This window comes from Emys orbicularis, chromosome 8 (assembly GCF_028017835.1).
Source record: "Emys orbicularis isolate rEmyOrb1 chromosome 8, rEmyOrb1.hap1, whole genome shotgun sequence".
Lineage (NCBI taxonomy): Eukaryota > Metazoa > Chordata > Testudines > Emydidae > Emys > Emys orbicularis.
In genome coordinates this window covers 29,862,766-29,873,690 of record NC_088690.1, presented here as the reverse complement: position 1 = coordinate 29,873,690, position 10,925 = coordinate 29,862,766, and positions in this window count along the sequence as shown.

Sequence of the window (10,925 nt, the reverse complement as noted above, 5' to 3'; positions counted from 1 at the left end):
AGTTGCAGCACCATCATGTGGAAAACATACACATAGCATCCAATTAACTAGCAGTTTTTACAACCAGATTGGTCCAGGCTTTCTTAGGTCAGATATTATTAGTGAACAACCAGAAGATTTAAGCATAAGTAATGAAGGCTGGAGTGGCAGTTGCATTGTGCCACAGGTCTCTATAACGTGGGCATATAAATTTGAAACTAGTTTTTAGAACTGTAAGATAATTGGGGCAAGGACCATATTGTCATAAGTGGTTGCACAGCACCTAGCATATTTTGGGTGCTACCACAATATTAATAGTAATAAAAGAAAGGCCCTGCACTCATATCATGGGGCAGAGGGAGGGCCATGATACAACACTGATGAGCCCTAAAGGGAGCTCCCTCCAGCGTTCTTTGGCCAGATAGCATATTCACCACAAAGGACCTGAGACTGAATGTAGGTGAGATTTAAATAAAATAAAACAATATCAGAGACTCCCCAGGGGAAAAATTTTAAAAAGGTATTTTAAGAAGCCTAAAATGGTTTGTACTAGGACTGTCAAGTGATTAAAAAAATTAATCGTGATTAATTACACTGTTAAACAATAATAGAATACCATTTATTTAAATATTTGTGGATGTTTTCCACATTTTCAAATATATTGATTTCAATTATAACACAGAATACAAAGTGTACAGTGCTCACTTTATATTTATTTTTATTACAAATATTTGTACTGTAAAAAACAAAAGAAATAGTTTTTTTTCAATTCACCTAATACAAGTACTGTAGTGCAATCTCTTTATCATGAAAGTTGAACTTACAAATGTAGAATTTATATACAAAAAATAACTGCATTCAAAAATAAAACAATGTAAAACTTGAGCGCCTACAAGTCCACTCAGTCCTATTTCTTGTTCAGCCAATCGCTCAGACAAACAAGTTTGTTTACATTTGCAGGAGATAATGCTGCCCGCTTCTTGTTCACAATGTCACCTGAAAGTGAGAACAGGTGTTTGCATGGTATTGTTGTAGCCAGCATCGTAAGATATTTACATGCCAGATGCGCTAAAGATTCATATGTCCCTTCATGCTTCAACCAACATTCCAGAGGACATGTGTCCATGCTGATGACGGGTTCTGCTCGATAACAATCCAAAGCAGTGCGGACCGACGCATGTTCGTTTTCATCATTTGAGTCAAATGCCACCAGCAGAACGTTGATTTTCTTTGTTGGTAGTTCGGGTTCTGTAGTTTCCACATCGGAGTGTTGCTCTTTTAAGACCTCTGAAGGCATGCTCCACACCTCATCCCTCTCAGATTTTGGATGGCACTTCAGATTCTTAAACCTTGGGGCAAGTTCTGTAGCTATCTTTAGAAATCTCACATTGGTACCTTCTTTGCGTTTGTCAAATCTGCAGTGAAAGTGTTCTTAAAATGAATATGTGCTGAGTCATCATCCAAGACTTCTATAACATGAAATATATGGCAGAATGCGGGTAAAATAGAGCCGGGGACATACAATTCTCCCCCAAGGAGTTCAATCACAAATTTAATTAACACATTATATTTTTAATGAGCATCATCAGCATGGAAGCATGTCCTCTGGAATGGTGGCTGACACCTGAAGGGGCATACGAATGTTTAGCATCTCTGGCATGTAAATACCTTGCCGTGCCGGACACAAAAGTCCAATGCGAATGCCTGTTCTCACTTTCTGGTCACATTGTAAATAAGAAGTAGGCAGCATTAGCTCCCATAAATGTAAACAAACTTATTTGTCTTAGCGATTGGCTGAACGATAAGTAGGAGTGAGTGGACTTGTAGGCTCTAAAGTTTTGCATTGTTTTGTTTTTGAGTGCAGTTATGTAACAAAAAAAATCTACGTTTGTAAGTTGCACTTTCATGATAGAGATTGCACTACAGTACTTGTATGAGGTGAACTGAAAAATACTGTTTCTTTTATCATTTTTACAGTGCAAATATTTGTAATAAAAATAATATAAAGTGATCAGTGTACACTTTGTATTCCGTGTTAATTGAAATCAATATATTTGAAAATGTAGAAAAATATCCAAAAATATTTAATAAATGTCAATTGGTATTCTGTTGCTTAACAGTGCGATTAAAACTGCGATTAATCACGATTAATTTTTTTAATTGCGATTAATATTTTTAGTTAATCACGTTAATTAACTGCGATTAATCAACAGCCCTAGTTCGTACATTAAAAGAAATAAGTCTAGATGTGTGTGTTTGTAACTTAAACTAAAAGTTAGGATGATCCTTTAATTATTTTCCTCCCCACATTGAGAAACTTAGTGCTTCTCTTTTTTATGCCACTACTCTTAAATCATTCTAGAAGGAATAAGAAATCAAATACCATATTCTGCTCTACACAGCCAGAACATGTAAAATTTTAATTTGGAGGCAGCTGCTAGCAAAGAGAAGTAGAACTGGTCATCTATTATTCTAGATTTGGGGCCCAATCCAGCTGCCACTGAAATCAATATATATTTTGTCATTGACTTCAATGGGAGTCAGGTCAGGCTTAACTGTAATTCTTTTTTTTTTTTTTTACAGTATTTGGGATTTCCCCCACCCCCACCCCCATTTTCTGTTTCACCATGAACAAACTAGAAAACTATAATCTAGAAATAATCTATTTTTCCTCTTTTATCAGAGCATGGGAATGATAGGTGATGGGCAACACCTGCATTTAAGAAATTGTTAATCATGACTGCTTAGTGCAAATATGGTCCCCTTGCTTAAATCCATTCATGAGTTGTATAAATATAAACCACCTACTTTTACCATTAGTCATAACCGCACTCGCACAAGATGGGTTAATGTTCCAGAACTCTGAAACCACTGCAGTTCTGGAGCTGCCATTTTATGAGAATTAACAAAGACTTACAATTGAATCACATTCTGAGAAGAAACATATTTACTAATTTTACATGGAATGACTCTAAAGTGAAGGATTCAAGGTTTTACCATATGTTTACTCAATCTTAATTTGATATCATGAAACTTGTCCATAATAATTTCTACTGAAGATTGCTAATGTACAACTAAACTCACTTTCCAACTGCTTTCCTAGAAATATATTTATGTTGTGCATAAAATGTACTCATTGATTCTTGCCTATCTATATTCTTGAACCCAAGCTTTGCATTGAGTAATGTGCTTATCTTACAGTTCTGAGACACATTTTAACCTTTGTGTTTTGAAAAATGTGTTGGGACTGTCTAATTAGAATGATTGCATGCTGCTCCAAAAGACAAGAAGAAAGGTAATCTATCTTTATGGGCATATTATGCTAAAGATTTGGCTAAAAAGATAGAGAAAATGTTGTCAAAACCTCCAAGCACAGCCCTACAAAAAAATCCTACATGGCACACCATAAAGGAAGGCGCAAGATTAACAAATGCAAGTATACAGATCAATTTTCCTACACACAGAAAGTCATTACTGATCCATACCATTGTAAATTTAAAACAACTGTTGCCCACTGGCACTGTCTGTGGTCCTGATCCCACAAAAAGATCCTGTCGCTGCTCTAACTTGAGCCAGAAGCTTGAAGCCCCTGGATGAAAGAGAGAATGTTTTCCAACACAAACAAAGCAGACAGTAATTCTGAAAATTAATTTGAGGGCAAGATGAACCACTGAATATTTAGTACAGTCACATTCCCTTACCTCACCACTTCCTTATTCAGTATTGAAAGAAATCCAGATTGGAAATTTTGATTTGTTTCTAGTGAGTAATCAAAACCATAAGTCACATGAATAGAGGAAACACTGAAATATCTGAGATTAATCACATGACTTATTTTAAGAAAACAATTTACAAAGCATAATAATGTATAAGACATCCCTACGTTCCATTCTTTTGCTTGACTTTAAAGCTACTGTGCTGAGAACAAGAGTTCACAAACAAAACTCTTTAAAATAAATTTTAAAAAAATCTCTCCAGTTTACTTAATTCTTCCCCCTTTATCCTCTGTACAACTGAGAGGTCATACAGACAAGGGAGGGGTTGGCAGGAAGATTGTGGGGGTGGGTGGGAATGTGAAATGTAACGGAGTTGAGTGATGGGGATCAAATCTGGAACCCACAGAGGCTGCTTAGGTACCAGCTGGGAGACAGATGGACATACATTTATTACAATATAGTTAGGGAAAAAAATCTAATTAGCCTTCCTTTATAATCTCAAAAACAATACATCCATTCTGACTCAATATTTGTCATTCTCTAGGCACATGTTTGTCTGTAGTTAGGACACTCTTAGGGCCTGATCTTATTCCTACTGAACTCAACAGCAAAACTTCTATAGATTTCACTGGAAACAGAACCAGGCCCCTACCATTTACATCTGTGCAAAGTGGATGTAAAATGCTACCATTTTGATTTGGCAACATATTACTCAGAGGTATGTGACTGTACAAAGTGCAATGCAGTGGAGAATCAAGGCCTTAACCTTTATGAGCCCCTGTGGGTAGCTGACATGAATCAAAGTCTCTAAAATATTATAACATTCACTTTGGTATTATGCTAGGGTCTCCTGTTGGTCCTTAGCGTATAAGCTAAAGCAAACATTTTCAGGACTTGCCTCTACTTTGGACATCTCCATATTTGGTTTCCTAAATTTAGATACAGTAGTGTCTTAGATAAAAAACTAAAAAAGCAAGGCACCCAAACTTAGAGGACACTTTTGAAAATCTGGCCCTCAGTGACTTGCCTCAGCTCACAAAGTTGAGCCAGAGACAGACTAAAAACTAAGAATGAGATCTCCTGATTCTCATTCCTGAACAGTAGCCACTAGACTATGCTGTCTTAGAAAAATGTAGCACGAACCATAATAGGTACTATCAACCTTGCCAAGTATTTATTCTGCCAGGTTAAGTACAACTTCCACTATTACTTGAATAACATTTTGTTAGTCACTTTTTGTTAAGCACTGACAGTATGGTCAACAATGTACAAAACACAGAAAAAGGAATGTCTCCTGCCCAGGGGAGCTTACAATCCAAATAAGAATCTTGCTCTGTGAATTTTTCAGAAGAGGCCAAGAGTTTAATTTTTAATGTCAAGCAGAAATGTTTTGTCCATGTTCAGTTCCTATCCTCACAGAGAGCTATCTCTGAGTTCTTATACTGCATAAGAGTAGGACTCCATTACATGTATTTCTCTATAAATACCCAAATGCAATATTTTCATAGTCATGTTCATTAACTAAATACCTGAACACTAAACTTGAAAAATAACAGCAGAGTGTACAAAACATCTATACAAAGAATAGTTATTGAAAACATAATATAATATACAAACCCCAGTATTAAATAAACCAGATATTTTATCTGTGGGCTGTTTATGTCCACAGATACATGTAATTTACTATCTAAAATCTTTCAGAAACTATGAGGAGTCCATTTTCAGCACAAATTGTCAGAACAAGATCATATATTAACTGGTAATGTCCAAGCAGATATCGTCTGACAACTTTGTGTTTGATATTTTACAGATTAATTGGCATCATGGAACCGATGTGCAGTCCTGAACCTTAGACGCTCAGAAGAAAAATGAAGATCAGAATGTTCTCCGAATTGTTTAATGGACCAAAAAAATTAGAGTTATGAAACAAATCCACAAAGTTGCTGGGTGCCACAGAAAGAGAAAGGTGATTAGTTATGAGCAATGCAAGGGATCCTGTCTAAACTGAGAAGGAAGAATGATTAATTAGTGGCCTAACTGAACCACTTAAGGTCATGTTTGTGTATATTACTAATTTAAAACTGATTTATTACAATTTAAAAAAACAGAATCATCAAATATACTTCTACAGAACAAAACAGTACCAGCAAAGTATCAAAAACATACTTCATTATTTTGTTGTCTGTGTCACCAGTTCTAAATTAAAGGAACACTGGCAACTTAAAAAGCACACTTCTGTCTGGGGGGGAGAGAAAGCTACAATTGTTAACAGTAACAGCTAAGAATGATCAAATCTGTACAGAAGCCCTTGTGTTATTTATTTTGATTAACTTGATGTAACCTACCTTACACAGTTTTTGATATGCCTCCAAATATATGAACTGACAATGTATAACTGCATTACAGAAGTTGTTTGGAATGAAACTAGAATTTTTGGCAATTGAGGCCCTGATCCAAGCAAGCATGTGAGTAGTTCCACAGCAGTCAAACATATGCTTAAATGCTTTCCTGAATCGGGGCCTCACTAGGTGCTTGATGGGCTTTGCCACCTGAGAGGACATAGGGAGGTAGTTAGAGACTGAGGAACATGAGTTAGATGTTTCTGCTAAAATTATCAGCAATGTAAAAATGTTGACATTTAAAATGTCATATTTAGGTCTCAATCATCTCACTGGGAAGCGGGATCAGTGTACACATCTCTGAGATATGGTTTCTGGGTGGCTATAGTCTCAGGAAGACTGCAATGCATCAGCTTACATCTGATTAACATTTTCAAGCTTTTCTTTGCAACCACCGGGACTAGAAACATAATATTTTTAAAATAAAATCTTAGATTCTAGAGCACAATCCTGCAGCACAGTGTGGATTCCAAGGTAAATTCCAGAGAATACAAGGAATCCTGACAACAGGTTTCAGCATGCCATGCTCCGTTTTGATCAGATTTTTCAGCCACCTTGTAGGTACTGTCTTTGCTAAGGCTACAGACCATGGCATGCAATACTCCATTTTATTCTGAGCACAGATGCTGATGGAAATCTACAGGTCCCAGCATGTTCATCTTGAGAAGTGTGGACAGTGCATTTTTGCCCTAAGTGGAGTCTGCAATGCACACAGGGCATCTCCCTGCATACACTGCAATTTTTCAAAAAGAAAAATGAGGGTGATCTGTACAACAGGCCTATGTTATAAATTCTATAGTGTCCAAGTGGAGGCTAGGTCTGGGTCCCAGGGTCAGGACCATTTTCACATTGTGGTGGTTGTTGCTAGAAACCACCAAAATGAGATTAAATCACAGGTTCAAAATATCGCCCAAAGCAAGCTTCCTGGTACCACCTTTTCCTTTCTCCTCTTTATCCTGATGTTTCTTTTCCACCCCCTTTTAACAGTATTTATGTTTTTCCTTAGGCTATACTTTGTCACTCATTTTAGATGCTAATTAAAATCTCCCCCTCCCCATCTCTCTCAAAGATGTTTTCTTTGCTGATTTGGCCTTTCTTCCTCTGTCTCCTTTTTGGCTTCACAGCTTTCTCTTGCCATCCCAATCACTCCTCACCATTTCTAAGCCCCTTGCTTCCCTACCCCTCCCCTTTCTCCCACGCCCTGCTGGGGCTGTGTGCTGCATACCGGGGTGGTGAGTGTTTTGGTGGGCGAGCGGCTGAGAGTGGGGTGTCTCTCACTGAGTCGGGATGGGGGTCACCCTGCCCCTGTGATTACCCCTCTGTGCTCCCAGATGGTCACCCTGAGCTCGGCTGCTACCTCCACGCCCAGAACCCCCGTCTGCCCCCGGCCCCCGTTACCTGCGCGCAGGCTCAGGGGTCCGCTCTGGGGTCTGTGCTAAGAGGGCCTCAGGCCACGCTGCAGGCGTCGTTAGGATGCTTCAGTTGCTAGGGCCGAGAGACAAGCGGGACTGACAATACTATCAGGCAATACGCGCCTTCGAGTTCAACCCGCCCCCTGCGAGGGGAGCCCCGATTGGCTGAGACAGACGAGTTCTGTTCTAAAAGCGATACCGAGAAGACTACAATTCCCAGCATGCTATGCGCTGCCATTCTCGTAGCCACTGGTGTGAGACGGCGAGCAGTGCATGCTGGGGATTGCGGTCTCTTCACTGGGGATGAAGAAAGAGTCTGTTCTGGGCGCATTGTGGGCTCCTCTGGCTATTCAGTGCAGTAAAGGAGAGGCCTGCGTGGGGTATAGGCACCTGGCTGCGAGGAGAAGGATGGTTATCAGATCCCTGCAATCTGTGTTTAAGGTGAAGGCAGGGGGAACGGACCTGCTGCCCCAAAGCTTATCCATAGAGAGGGAGACACTTCACACACACCCCAAAAAACCTTAACCACAAGCTGCTGCTGGAAGACCTTTGCTTTTGTGCTAGCTCTTCCGACATAGCCTCTACAACTGTGTCAAGATCCCCCCTCGGTTGCTAAAGCTGCCACCCTCCCCCGCAAGCGGCTCATGTCCCAGTTCCATTCCCCCCCTTCCAGGCCATGAAATTGAAAGTCCCCGGTGTTTGGGGGTTCTCCTTGATTTGGGGTCATTTTAAGGCTGTTGTGAGTCTCTCCAGATAGGGATGGGAATTTAGCTGCTTTGGTGAGATAGTTTGTTTTGGTTTTGTTTGTAAATCTCCCTCCTTCAGTGCTGGTCTTACATATTTTTAGGAGAAGCATAAGAATCATTTAGATTGAGTTACTTGATGGTAAGCTCTTTGGGGCTAAGGTTCATCTTCTTGTTCTGTGTACAGCATCCAGTTCAATGGGGCCCTTGATTGAGCCTTCTAGATGTTACTGCAATACAATAATAATTACCACCTAGGGGACAGGAGTGCCATTTTCTTCTGTTCCTTTCCACACAACCAGGAGAGTCCTAATCTCTCTTAAATCTGCTGATACTGCCTCTGACTCTCCCAGTCGTCCCCCCGTAATTATAAAGGAAAAGTTTTCTTGCCACTACAGAGTCTGCCACAGGTTGGGTAAGGGGGCAGCAGGTAGATCAGTACTATTCACACATTCTTAGGGCAGTTTCTATCTTTCTTGAAACTACCCTCACCGTAGGCAGCTGTACCAAAGTGATCTTTTGTATCTTAGTTCGGGAGTGACTGATCCTCAGGAAAGAGGCTTATTGTCTCTTTGAAGTCCAGCTAATAACTTTAATAGGTTAATTATATTTGATGTTTATGATGACTGCCTGTGCAGAGCTATAGTCAATAGAAGTCATTCAGCATAGCTCAACCCTCCCCCGCCCCACGCAAACTGCTCTTCGTAATTATGATTTTGTTACTGGAGGATGAAGATTTTATTAAAGATCCAGATGAAACTAATTACAGCATAGTGTATTCTTTCTTCCAAACCAGGAACACTGGGGGGTGGGGGGGAGAAATCCAGTCAGACACAGAACTACTATTACAGTACATACACAAGATGTTTTGGAATATTATGTAACAGTCTGTCTGTGACATTACATTCCAAGAAACAGCATATATATATAAAAAGTTCAGCGCTTCTTATAAGATTTTTCTTCCAACAATTTCAAAGCACTTTACAAACATTAGACAATAATCCTCACAATACCTATGTGGGATAGACCAGGATTATTAGTCCCATTTTCAGATGAGGAAACTAGAACACAGAGAGGGCAAGTGACTTATCCAAAGTCAAACAGGAAGTTAGTGGCAATATCAACAAAACAACCCACATCCCCTGTGTTTTAACCCCTTCTACTACAGCATGAAAAATGATATAATTACTATAGTAAACATTATTCTTTGTGCAAAGCATATTTAAAGTAACACTTCAGTTCAAATTTGGCCCAAAATTTAACTTGTATAAAAACAAGCTAAATCAATAGAAACATTCAATTTTATTTAAAATTATAGTGGGTGAATAATATCCAATTCCAATGCAAATTTTATACAAATAAACATTCCCCTGTAGTGTTTGCACCCCCAGACATTAGCTTACTGAGACTCTGAAAGGGAAGCGGATGATAAACAAAAATGACAATGACTTAACTCATTCTGAGTGTCTAGGCTGAACGACATGCAAAAAGTAAACAGCATAATAGTGACGAGAAAAACAGGTGTTTATTTAGAATCTTCCCTGTTGATTACCTACATGCTATTGGTAACGCAAGTACCGATATAGGTTTGTTTTCAGCGTATGATTTTTATGTCTGCATAGCGTTTTTGGACCAGAGCAAGAAGAGAAAGAAGGATTAAAATAGGCTCCTACTCTTCTAAAGTGACAGATAAGGAAGAGGACTGTAAGTGCTGCAGCAACTTGATCTATGGCTCGGATCATCACACAGTAGTTTTTAGGACTATTGTTTGCAGGTTGGGGGGATCTGGTATGATGTAGATGAAGACAGGAAAAATACCGAAGCGGGGAGGACTCGGACCTCAATGAAATTCAGCCTGCCAGTGGGAGGAGGCTGCTGGAGGAGCTGAGTGGCAGTCACGTGCCGCTAGTGGTGCTGCAGTATCAGTTAATCCCTGAGATGAGGTTCTGGGCTCTGCTGCTGTCAGACGCTAACGCTTCCTCGCTTCACTTGTCCCCTTCGGCCACAGGCCAGGAGAGGTGCGTATGCGGCTATGAAACCAACTCCCCACTGACGCCTTCTCACCAGAGCAATTTGCACCTTCCCAGCTGGCTGCTGTAGGTACGTGGGTTGACGCGCACGGGCTATTGGCATCAGGTGTCCTTGCACTTTGCAGAGATGCTAACAAGATCGCCCTGTGTAGTTTGCCGAGGGGCAGGTTATATAAATAATGTGCCAGGGCTACTGTTAAATAAGTAAATATATCAGTTTCTGTAGGTGGTGCTGCCCTGGGGAAATAGCTAAGCAGCCATGGAGGAGAAAGGCACAGGAGCAGACTGCGAAATGCAGTTTTTCTATTGTTATCCTCCAAAAGGTCAGTTTGTGCGCAGTCCCCCTTTGGCATCTCACTTCCCAGAAGGTTGGGGAAAACTCTGCAGTGAAGGGCTCTGTGAAGCTACCTTTAGGATGTAGAGATGGGGAACAATTTCCTTCCTTCATGTATCCATGACATTGTATAGTCTCTTTAGAGTGCCAGGCTGCCACACTTTGAGTGAAGCTTTGGGAAACATGAGTTGTTAACTTTGTAGATGTTTAATTATTTTAAACATGGATACTGAAGTGAGTGATTCCTTAAAATTACCTGCAAATAGATCAGACTTGACATGCTTCTTCTTCTTTTTTTTTTTTTCCCCCTTT